We start from the raw sequence: 12,643 nt of genomic DNA on the forward strand, positions 1-12,643 counted from the left end.
GGTCTAGACCATGGCAACTGCGGGCGTGCGGTGACTGTCACGCGGAGCGTGCGGGACCACAATGTACGAGGCATGACGTACGGGGCGTGTGGGCGTTATCTATTTCACCCACACGCACGCGTGTTACAGGGATCGGGAGGGGAAAAAAGAGGGTGTGTGGACATTACTTGTTTCGCCCACACATAAATGTGTGGGCTGTTTCTCTTATACAACACACAAAATATGTGGACAGATTTCCTAACATCCACACGTATGGCACTTATCGGCGTTCCAAAAAAATAATGCACGAGGAAAACTTCGGAGAAACAATGTTCTGCTCGATGTGAACAATGCTACAAATGCCCATGTAATAAATCCATCGTCTCTGTCTTTAGAGATAAATGGTTCGTGATCTTCCATGTGTAGTAAGCAACAAAACTACCTTTGTGATAAATAGAATCGTCGAACCATTTACCAGCTTGTGTCAAGCCAGCAGCACCTCGTGGATGAGCCTATAAACGTTGCGCATGGACCTTCCGCCACGCCGTGCGGAGGCCACCGCGCTCCCGCGGAGCTCCAGCACGCGCCGCCGCATCTCTCGGCCTTTCTCCCCCTCTATGGTCTCCCGTATCATGGCCTCGACCTCGGCCCTCCTCGCATCGTCCCCAATCTCCATTCCGATGCCCCACTCCGTGCACTTGTACCGATAGTTGGTCTGCTGCTCCGCAAAGAACGGCCAGCACACCATCGGCACGCCGCCGCAGATGCTCTCCAACGCCGAGTTCCACCTGGAGTGCGTCAGGAACACCCCAACGGCCTCGTGCTCCAGCACCTTCTCCTGCGGGCACCACGTCGACAGCATGCTCCGTCCCTCCGTCGCCGCGGAGAACTCCGTTGGAAGTGCGGCCCCGTCGCCCTTGACGAGGTCAGGCCGCACGTTCCACAGGAAGGCGTAGCCGGTGTTGGCCAGCCCCCACGCGAATTCCAGCAAGTGCTCGTTCGACATCACCGTGATGCTCCCGAAGTTGACGTACACCACGGAGCGCGGCGGCCGGCCGTCGAGCCACCGGAGGGGCGCATCCTCTTCCTTCCACAGGTTGGACCCGATGCCGGCGACGGGGCTATCCTCCGGCACGTTGTTGCGAACCGTGAGATGGAGCGGCCCCACTGTGTAGACGGGCGGCAGGAGCTTGGACATGGCATCGAGCAGTGGCGCGTCGAGCTCGTCGAAGGTGTTGATGACCACCCCCGACGCCTGCGACATGTCGGCCGTCTCGTGGATGAAGAAGTTGAACATGATGTCATCGGGGTCGGTGGTGCGGAAGAAGCTTGGGAGGTCACGCAGCCGCAGGTCCTTGGGCGCCGCCGGTATCCAGTCGATGGTCGTGTCCAAGTATCCATCGCTCAACTGAGCCTCTTCTGCACCAATAACAAACTAGTAATTACTATGTTGCCTCCAACAACAACAACAACAACAACAACAACAACAAAGCCTTTAGTCCCAAACAAGTTGGGGTAGGCTAGAGGTGAAACCCATAAGATCTTGCAACCAACTCATGGCTCTGGCACATGGATAGCAAGCTTCCACGCACCCCTGTCCATAGCTAGCTCTTTGTCGATACTCCAATCCTTCAGGTCTCTCTTAACGGACTCCTCCCATGTCAAAATCGATCGACCCCGCCCTCTCTTGACATTCTCCGCACGCTTTAGCCGTCCGCTATGCACTGGAGCTTCTGGAGGCCTGCGCTGAATATGCCCAAACCATCTCAAACGATGTTGGACAAGCTTCTCCTCAATTGGTGCTACCCCAACTCTATCTCGTATATCATCATTCCGGATTCGATCCTTCCTCGTGTGGCCACACATCCATCTCAACATACGCATCTCCGCCACACCTAACTGTTGAACATGTCGCCTTTTAGTCGGCCAACACTCCGCGCCATACAACATTGCGGGTCGAACCGCCGTCCTGTAGAACTTGCCTTTTAGCTTTTGTGGCACTCTCTTGTCACAGAGAATGCCAGAAGCTTGGCGCCACTTCATCCATCTGGCTTTGATTCGATGGTTCACATCTTCATCAATACCCCCATCCTCCTGCAATATTGACCCCAAATACCGAAAGGTGTCCTTCCGAGGTACCACCTGGCCATCAAGGCTAACCTCCTCCTCCTCACAGCTAGTAGTACTGAAACCGCACATCATGTACTCGGTTTTAGTTCTACTAAGCCTAAACCCTTTCGATTCCAAGGTTTGTCTCCATAACTCTAACTTCCTATTTACCCCCGTCCGACTATCGTCAACTAGCACCACATCATCCGCGAAGAGCATACACCATGGGATATCTCCTTGTATACCCCTTGTGACCTCATCCATCACCAATGCAAAAAGATAAGGGCTCAAAGCTGACCCCTGATGCAGTCCTATCTTAATCGGGAAGTCATCGGTGTCGACATCACTTGTTCGAACACTTGTCACAACATTATTGTACATGTCCTTGATGAGGGTAATGTACTTTGCTGGGACTTTGTGTTTCTCCAAGTCCCACCACATGACATTCCGCGGTATCTTATCATAGGCCTTCTCCAAGTCAATGAACACCATATGCAAGTCCTTCTTATGCTCCCTATATCTCTCCATAAGTTGTCGTACCAAGAAAATGGCTTCCATGGTCGATCTCCCAGGCATGAAACCAAACTGATTTTTGGTCACGCTTGTCATTCTTCTTAAGCGGTGCTCAATGACTCTCTCCCATAGCTTCATTGCATGGCTCATCAGCTTAATTCCACGGTAACTAGTACAACTCTGAACATCCCCCTTGTTCTTGAAGATTGGTACTAATATACTCCGTCTCCATTCTTCTGGCATCTTGTTTGCCCGAAAAATGAGGTTGAAAAGCTTGGTTAGCCATACTATCGCTATGTTCCCGAGACCTTTCCACACCTCAATGGGGATACAATCAGGGCCCATCGCCTTGCCTCCTTTCATCCTTTTTAAAGCCTCCTTCACCTCAGACTCCTGGATGCGCCGCACAAAACGCATGCTGGTCTCATCAAAGGAGTCATTCAGTTCAATGGTAGAACTCTCATTCTCCCCATTGAACAGCTTGTCGAAGTACTCCCGCCATCTATGCTTAATCTCTTCGTCCTTCACCAAGAGTTGGCCTGCTCCGTTCTTGATGCATTTGACTTGGCCAATATCCCTCGTCTTCCTCTCCCAGATCTTAGCCATCTTATAGATGTCCCTTTCACCTTCCTTCGTGCCTAACCGTTGGTAGAGGTCCTCATATGCCCGACCCCTTGCTTCACCAACAGCTCGCTTTGCGGCCTTCTTCGCCATCTTGTACTTCTCTATGTTGTCTGCACTCCTATCCAGGTATAGGCGTCTGAAGCAATCTTTCTTCTCTTTAAGCGCCTTCTGGACATCATCATTCCACCACCAGGTATCCTTATCTTTGCTTCTCCTTCCCCTGAACACTCCAAACTCCTCCGAGGCCACCTTACGAATGCAAGTCGCCATCTTCATCCACACATTGTCCGCATCCCCTCCTTCCTCCCAAGGGCCCTCCTTAAATACCCTCTCCTTGAACACCTGAGCTACCTCCCCCTTGAGCTTCCACCACTTCGTTCTAGCGACCTTGGCACGCTTATCCCGCTGGACACGAATCCAAAAGCGGAAGTCAGCAACCACCAGCTTATGTTGGGGTACAACACTCTCCCCAGGTATCACCTTACAGTCTAGGCACGCACGCCTATCTTCTCTTCTCGAGAGGATGAAATCAATCTGGCTAGAGTGTTGGCCACTACTAAAAGTCACCAGATGTGATTCTCTCTTTCTAAAGAGGGTGTTAGCTACAATCATGTTGTAGGCTAGAGCAAAGCTTAAGACATCTTCTCCTTCTTGATTCTTGATGCCATAGCCAAAGCCCCCATGCGCCCCTTCAAAACCTGTGTTAGATGTACCCACGTGGCCATTGAGGTCTCCTCCTATGAAGAGCTTCTCACCAATCGGTACACTCCTAACCATGTCTTCCAAGCCTTCCCAGAACTCCCTCTTGGTGTTCTCATTGTGGCCTACTTGCGGGGCATATGCGCTGATAACATTGAGAACCAAGTCCTCAGCTACCAGCTTGACCAGGATAATCCGGTCCCCACGTCTCCTGACGTCTACCACTCCATACTTGAGGCTCTTGTTGATCAAGATGCCTACGCCATTTCTGTTTGCAGCCGTCCCCGTGTACCACAGCTTGAAGCCGGTATCCTCCACCTCCTTCACCTTCTGTCCTCTCCATTTGGTTTCTTGGACGCAAAGGATATCAACACCTCTCCTCACTGCTGCATCAACTAGCTCCCGAAGCTTCCCTGTCAGAGACCCTACGTTCCAGCTACCTAAGCGAATCCTACTAGGCTCGGCTAGCTTCCTTACCCTTCACACTCGTCGAGTCAAATGCGAAGACCCTTGCTCATTTTCCACTATATCCGGGCGCCGATGTAGCGCGCCACTAAGGATGTGACGACCCGATCCTCGCTCACTTGCCACCGTATCCGGATCAAGATACGGCGCGCCACTTGGGGGGTGACGGCCCGGCCCTTGCCCATTTTCCACCACACCCGGGTTCCGATGTGGCGCATCGCTGAGAGGGTTACGCCCCAACGAAAATCTTTTGGGTTTCATCTCCATAAGACTGGCTGAGTTTTTACGTTGGCTCGCCAAGCCTATCACAACCCTCCTCCTTTACCCGGGCTTGGGACCGGCTATGTTGAGACAACATAGCGGAGTTAGTAATTACTATGTTGCCTCCAGTTTAATTAATTTCTATCCAAGCACACACACATAGCCACATAGTACCAAATAAAAATCCAACTTGCAAACTATGTAAGTTGACAGATATACCTTTGAGAGGGAAGAGCCCGCGGTGTACTAGATCCTTGAAGTGGCAGTAGCCCATGAAACCACAAGCGCTGGCGGTCCTGAGCGTGGCGCAGCGGAGGCCAAGCTCCCGCGCGGCGCGGAGGGCGAAGGTCATGGTGCTATCGGCCACCACGCAGGTGACCGGCGGCAGCGCGCCACCGGAGGTCTCGGCCTCCTCGTTGAGCTTGGCGACGAGCTCCTTGAACCTGGGGAGGCAGGTGGTCATGGTGGAGTAGCACAGCGCAGGAACGTCCTGCGTGGCCTCGCGGTCGGACGGCGGGAGGCTGTCGGCGATGGCAGCGAACCGAAACACGGGCAGGCCATGCAGCGCGTCCGCGCCCTGCGAGCGCAGCAGGCGGCGGTGGTTGAACTCGTTGTTTGACGAAGGTGACGTGGAAGCCCCTGGTGTGGAGCAGCTTGGCCAGCTTCAGCATCGGCGTGATGTGACCCTGCGCCGGGTAGGGGATCATCACGGCGTGCGGCCTCTCTCCCGGCGGCAAGGACCCCATGGCTTTGCTAGCTACTGTAGCTGCGTCGCCGTGTTGGTTCCGGTAGCTCTCTCGGTCAACACGTTGCGCGCGTGGCCGTGTAGTGGGGCTGTGGCGAATGAGCTCCTGACGCGGTGGTACAGTATATAATACGGCGGGCGTGGGCGGAGGCGTAGACGTCTCCGCGTGCTCACACATTGTTGGATCTCCAGTTGAATGAGTAGTCACTGAGAGCATGCTTGGATACGTTTTAGTCCCATGACTAAAAGTAGTGGGACTAAAACTTGCTAGTCTCACCCATGCTTGGATCCAAATACTAAAGAGACTAAAATCTAGTTATTGAGCATTTATTATCCTCCAAACCCTCCAATCCAGAACTAAGGAGAGGAATTAAATGAGGAGAGAGAGAGCTAATACATATTTTAGTAGGTTTCCCATGACTAAAAGATTTTAGCCTCAAGACTAGTCCTAGCCTCTTTTTAGTCAGGGGTGCTTGGAACTTTAGCCTCTAAAAGAGACTATTTTTAGTTAGACTAAAAATAGTCCCTTGTATCCAAGCACCCTCTGACACGCCCCGCTGGCTGGGCGCTGCAACCGTTGGCGTCATGTCGATGAATTATTGTTGCCGATGGGCCACGAGATCCGCGCATACTTTTGTTTACGTCCGGCGCAGTTTCTCGGGGATTCATTGGCCACTTTATTTGGGCTGGTACCAAGAAGATGAGCACGCTGTATGCACGAGGGTTGTTGCTCTATTATATATACTCTAGCACTGACAAAAATCAGGGCGGCTAAGGGGAAATGTCATGATAACCCCGTCCGTGCGTATAAATATGCATCAGATTCAAACGGTACTCCACGAATTTTACAAAACTCTAGAGAGATATCGAAGTATTTGGGGTCTCTTTAGATCGCCCAATCAATATCTATATCTATACCTACTATTAAAGGGAATAGGTATTCTTGGTTTAGTTTCGCTTACTATTAAAGGGAATATGTATTCTTGGTTTGATTTCGCTTTGTTTCGTTCCGTTTAGATGATTTCTTTGGATTTCGTGTATGTTAAACCAATTGGAAACCGACTCAACCAACGAGGCAACGATCTGGAAGCCCATCTAGCGGTAGCAGGCCAGCCTTTTTTTCTGGGCTAGCAGTAGCAGCCCAGCCTGGCCTTTTTTTCTAACGAGCTAGCGGCAGCAGCCTTGTCGATGGATTGAAGGCAGCCAGGCCGGCACACATACATACGTAATCAGTTTTAGCTAAATCCGTTGCCTAAAAAGAACTAAATAGTTCCGCCATGCTTTCTTACATTAAATCGTGTCAGTTTATATACAACATTAACTTGCTAGGTAGGAGTAACCAGCAAGCTGATTTGAGAATCATTAACCAGATGATTAAGGCATGGAGGTAGAAAGCAATCAGATCTATGGGCACCGGTTGTGGCCAAATTTATATGTATTCATGATATGCGTGCATGTTGCACAGGAAGAAATTAACTCTACATTCGGTCTGGTGGTGGACTAATTAAACTGGATTCACGACATACTCTGAATGCCCCGATATTGGTCTAATTAGGGGCTATGGGATTTATGAGATGCATAATTAAATATTAAAAGCAAGAATTGCATGTCATGATCAATTGGACATTGTGAGAGGGAGTTAAATCTGAATTCCAAGGAAAGACGAGAGATGAAATCTCCTAGATTTTAATGAAAGGAAAAATAGTACATAGAGAGATTAAATACGGATTGGGCCAAGGGCACTTTGAACACATTATATGTACTTATTTAGATTTAGATACGCCCTCCTTTTTCCCTTTAAAGCGAGTAGTAGCTTCTTTAACGAATACCGTTCAAAAGCTGTTTCTCACCAAATTTAGTTACACGTTAATATTTTTCTTCCGTTGCAACGCACGGGCATTTGTGCTAGTAATCCTAAAAATCCATCTAAAACACATCTTTAACTTTACCTAATAATAAAGCAAATTGGGTTTCTTTCGTCCGTCATGTCATTTTTTAGAAAAGTCCCTCTATTTCAGAGAATTCAACCCGCAGTCCTATTTTAAGTCAAAACGAATCGTTTTTTCGTATTTTACACAAAAGTCCCTGTGTTTTTCTGAAGTCAACCCGCCGTCCGAATTTAAGTCACACCCGAACCGTTATTTTACGTTTTTTGAAACCCCCACTGACATTTTAGGTTATTCATCCGCGGATCATATTTAAGTCAAACAAATACTTTTTTAAATCATCCATATCTTTTAAACCGTAACTCCGATTTGAACATGTTATATATGAAATTTGATTGAAAAAATATGAAGAATATGAATATGAGATTATTTTTACCTATTAAGTTTTCTAATATTATTTTGGAATATATTTAAATCAAACAAATGATTTTCTAAATTATTCGTATCTTTTAAACCGTAACTTCGATTTTAACATATTATATATGAAATTTTATTATAAAAATGTGTGGAATCTAAATATGATGTTAATTTTACCTGTTAAATATTTTTAAAATATTGTTTTGAAAGCAAACTTATAATTTATAGCGCAAGATCTGTTTTTCTTTCGTTCCGGCGGCGATCCGGATTGCAAATAAACACCCTACTATAATCATATAGGCAAAAGAAAACATCAATAGCTACACATGCATACCTCTGAAAAATATCGCAGGGGAAAACAACAGATTTCTCATCGCAAGAATGAGAGAGAGAGAGAGAGAGAGAGAGAGAGAGAGAGAGAGAGGGCGACGGAGGAGAGAGGGAGAGAGAGACGCCTTAGGATTAACCATATTCAAACACGTTTTTTGTTGTTTTGTGTGAACACCGAGGCCATCGTCGGCGAGGATGAGAAGTAGGATAAGTGGCAACACAAATATGATGCCTCGCAAATATAAAGAAGAGGACCTATTAAGTGATGGTTGTTGGGTTAAGAGTGTGTGTTATGTTTTTTCTCCCGTTGCAACGCACGGGCTCTTTTGCTAATAATCCTAAAAATAGATGAAAAAAATGGATACTTGAACAGGGAAAAGCGTTTGCTTTCACCATCTTTTGATTAGTCACCACGTACGGCACGTGGTTAGGAAAAACCATCTCGCCCTGTTTTGTCCCTCGGACAAAACGAGCGGCCAATCCCAGCGTCACAGCTCCCTCGCTAATAGGGCTGGATTTCGAGCAGAGCCAAACATGTTCAGCTTGACTCGTTAGAGTTTGTCAAGATAAAATGCCGGTTCGGCTGGACTCGTTAACATAACTAAAGATGATACCCCGTGCGTTGCTGCGGTAATTGGATGCAGTTATTTCTATAAGACTAGACAGTATGAAACTTTAGTTTTTGTATTAGCACTATGAGAATCTCTGTATACTAGTACCTAAAAGGAACGTAAGGTTCTCATTTCACCTTTCTTTCCACCATCCCTTCGTCTAACCTTTCATGTATATGTTTATCAATCACCTTAATTACTTACCTTCTTAATCAATTCCACTTTAATTTACTTACCAAACTTCTAATCAAATTATAAGTCAATTCACTGTCAGATTTGATGAATATTTATCTACACAATCGCATTATTATTGACAGGTAAATCACAAGCTAATGTATTATAATATTTATATCCCGTTGCAATGCACGGGCATTGTTCTAGTAGAAACTAAAGTACATACAGATACAATATATTATTATACATTTGTAGCATATTTATATTGATTGAATATGAGTAGCATGTAAGTGTCAGTTTTCCATGCATGTTGACATGTTGAGTTGGCATAGTTGCATGTTGAAATAACTAAATCAGTGGGGCATGCATGGTGGCATGGTGAGTTGGCATAGTTGTGTGTTAAGATAAGTGAGTTAGTGGGGATCACTTATTTGGTGGGCCTACTTGATGATATGGGTAGGTTGCATGCCAAGATAAATAAGATAGTGGAGATGAATCTCTTAGCTATATAGGATATGCTCGGATTTAAACTTCTCTCTACTCATGTGTCTCATAACTTACCTTATTAAAGTTGTTATAAATGTGTCCCAACGGTTTATTAGATTAGGGCCTCCTACAATCTGCCATCTACAACCTACTTCAAGGCTCTGGAATTTTGTTTCCCCTGTCAGTATCCATGTTATCTATGTTCGTGCTCTTTGTGGGTTTAGTTGTGCTGCTAGTGTCGATTGTCTATGTTGGTTCACTGTGTTGTTAGTGTATGTGGTTTCAATTTGTGTTGTTATGGTTGTTAGCTCGGTTCGTTCTATTGTATTGCTGATGTGAACCTGGTAGCAAGATTTGTCCGTTGATGCCACTACCTGTTGTTCAGAGTTGTATCAGATGGTTATGAGTTGAATATTGTTTCCATATGGATTTATGCCTCCTCAATTTGAAATGTCTGGGATCTGAACAACCCAACTTGTCGGCGTGCCATCAAAAATCGGATCAGAGACATAAACTACAGCTTAATTTATCTTCATGAGAACAAGATAGTTGACTTCTTGATATCCCTTGTGTGTGAAAAGCTCAGCCTAATTTTTTGTGATAACTTCATTTTCAAAGCTGTTGACGGCAAGATGGGAGCCATTATCATTGCATGCTCTCAGGATTTTTCTATTGCGACCATGACCACGGTGTCGGGCCGGCATCCCCTTTCGGCAGATATCGCAGATAAGTCTGATGGCTCATCCTAGTCAATTACTGTGGTCTATGGGACCCAAGATGATCATGATAAGATCACCTTCTCCAGGAGCTCAGAGCCATCAAGCTAGGGGTTCAGAACAAGTGGCTGATTACATGAGACTTCAACTTAAGTGCCAGGGCAGATGAGAAGATCAATAGGAATCTAAACATCCGGATGATGGGTAGATTTCTATATGTGCTCGAAGATCTCGAGCATTGAGAATTTCAGCTTGTGGGTCAAAGATTCATCTGGGCTAGTAAGTGCTAGAACAACACCTCAGCCAAGCTAGACTGTGTTCTTATGACCAAAGATTGGAAACTACACTTCCCCCAATATCAACTAGTCCAGCCTCTACCGAGATATCAGACCACTGCCCTCTTCTCTTGAAGAAGACCATTGTCCAAAATTCCATTGTTTCAGGTTTGAAACTTTTTGGGTTGATCTGTCTGGCTTCCACGATACAATCATGGGGGCTTAGTCAAAGCCTGTGTTCTTGCGGGATGCCATTAGAGCCTTGCACATTCAGCTTTATTGCATGGCAACCGGCCTTAGGAAGTGGAACGGTTCGCACATGTCCGAGCTGTGTTTGCTCAAGATGTACGAGAGCTTTCAACCTCCGAGAGTGTAACACCCTGGTTTTGCCCCTTTTTCTTTTCGGGAATTTTTTGGGATTTTATTTGGATCTTCGCGGAACAGCTCTTTTGGACTTAACCTCGGGAGATAGTTTCTCTTCTTTTCCTGGATGATTCAACCCATTTCCTCAAGCTTGACAAGTTCATACACTTGCTCGCCACCTTTATGAATCAAACCAATATTCCTTTTATTTTATATAAAAGAATATACCTTTGATTCCTTGCCTTTGAAAATTCTCAACAATTCTCATAATTTATTTTGGCCATCTAAACCAGAAAATGCCCAAGACCTGTGCAAAACTTTTCCCAAATGACCAAATCATCTAAACCTAGTTTCTGACCAGATGATCTATGACTTGTACAACAAGTACCTCAAAGACTTATTCAAACCAGCTGAAAGTTGGCCAAACTACTCACTCTAGCAACTCTCTACCACACATCAAGAATCAGCTATGTAGCTAACACCAATTGTCATTGGAACAATACTAATAACTTGCTATCAGAATGGCTTTTGGATAAACTGGTCTCATATGATCCACTAGGCATTGATTATTGACACTTTAAGACCCCTGGGATACCTATCTAATGCATGGGACAAGGTTTTGGCACTAGACATGTCCCTGGGCTCCTGTTGGCCTCGGACCACGCGTCTGGCATGCCAAAACCATGTTTTGCATTCGGCCGGCCAACCCAGGCCCCCCCGCCCGTCCACGACGTGCCAAACCCATGGAGGCAACCACGTGCACTTCTACCCGCCTCCACCGCACCGTCCCCCTCCTCCCAGGCCCGACCCGCACCCGCACCGCCCGAGCGCAATTGTGAGCACTACCCTGCGCAGCCCGTGACCATCCTACATCGTCTTCATCCTCGCACTATTCCAATCCCCCTAATCATTGTTCACAGCTTCCACAACCTCACACTACAGCCGCATAGGCCGGATCAGCTCCAGCTCGCTCGCAAGCTTTCTCTAGGCGGCTTGCAACCACGGCTATAAAAGGCGCAATCCAAATCCTCCTCGATCTGCACCACCTCCCTCTCCCTCTCACGCTCCCTAGCTCGAGGAGCAAGGCCAGGAGGGCATGCTTCCTTGAAATTGCATGGGGCTCTGCCGCCAGGCATCTTCAGTGGAAATCCCGGCTGAATTTACCTTCCCCTAGTCTCTAGCACCTCCGTGGTGGCCGTGTCAAGCTCAACGGAGTTGAATTCCCATAGGAACTACAATTTTGACGAGCCTCATATGGCACCACTGCTGGAGATGACGATTCTGACACCATCCGACCACCTCCCGCCAAGCCACAAATACATGTTGAACCACTGTTGTTGTCTCATTCAACCCCACCCCTGTCTGAGCACCACCAATTAGGGCTCAACAATATTGCATTGGAACCATGTACTATAACATTTAGATCATTAGGGGAGGCGTAAGAATACCTTGATGGTTGTGGCCATGGGAGATGAACATGACTGCTCGTGCTTTCTTGAAGCAGACATGGTGAAGGCATGATTCAATTGTACGGACAACAGCTTGGTGATGTAGTGTACATGGAAAGAGTTCCATGGACATCGCCAACACTGCCAGATGACCGGCAGTTGTAGTCGGGCTTTATCTCCTTTAGAGCCTCATTAGGATCAGTCGTTAGGGAGGGGCATGGCCCACCTCTTGAGATCGTTAGCATCCAATAGGAGGGGCTTATCTTTTAATACTAGATACTGAGGAGGAGGGACCGGGACCAAGTAGTTGGTTTGGTGGACACCTCCTATATTGCGCTTCGGGTGATGAATTCCACTATTGACGCGTGCGTAGCTTGTATGGGTCCTGGCACAATGACTAGCGCTCGCTCACCTTGCTAATTGGATCGCGAGAGTGCATGTTCTTTGACCAATGATCGATTGACTGGTTGACAATTGACTTTTCACCTAATCTAAAAGAATCATAAATTTGAAGAAAAAAATGTGAATTCAAAGAAAGGTAA

General features: G+C 47.0%; 1 pseudogene; it reads right to left on the reverse strand.

Moving 5' to 3' along the window:
* Positions 1 to 314: 314 nt before the first annotated feature.
* Positions 315 to 5,427, reverse strand: LOC119281178 (annotated as a pseudogene).
* Between the last annotated feature and the right edge of the window lie 7,216 nt (positions 5,428 to 12,643).

Source organism: Triticum dicoccoides, chromosome 3B (assembly GCF_002162155.2).
Source record: "Triticum dicoccoides isolate Atlit2015 ecotype Zavitan chromosome 3B, WEW_v2.0, whole genome shotgun sequence".
In the NCBI taxonomy this organism is placed as follows: Eukaryota; Viridiplantae; Streptophyta; class Magnoliopsida; order Poales; family Poaceae; genus Triticum; species Triticum dicoccoides.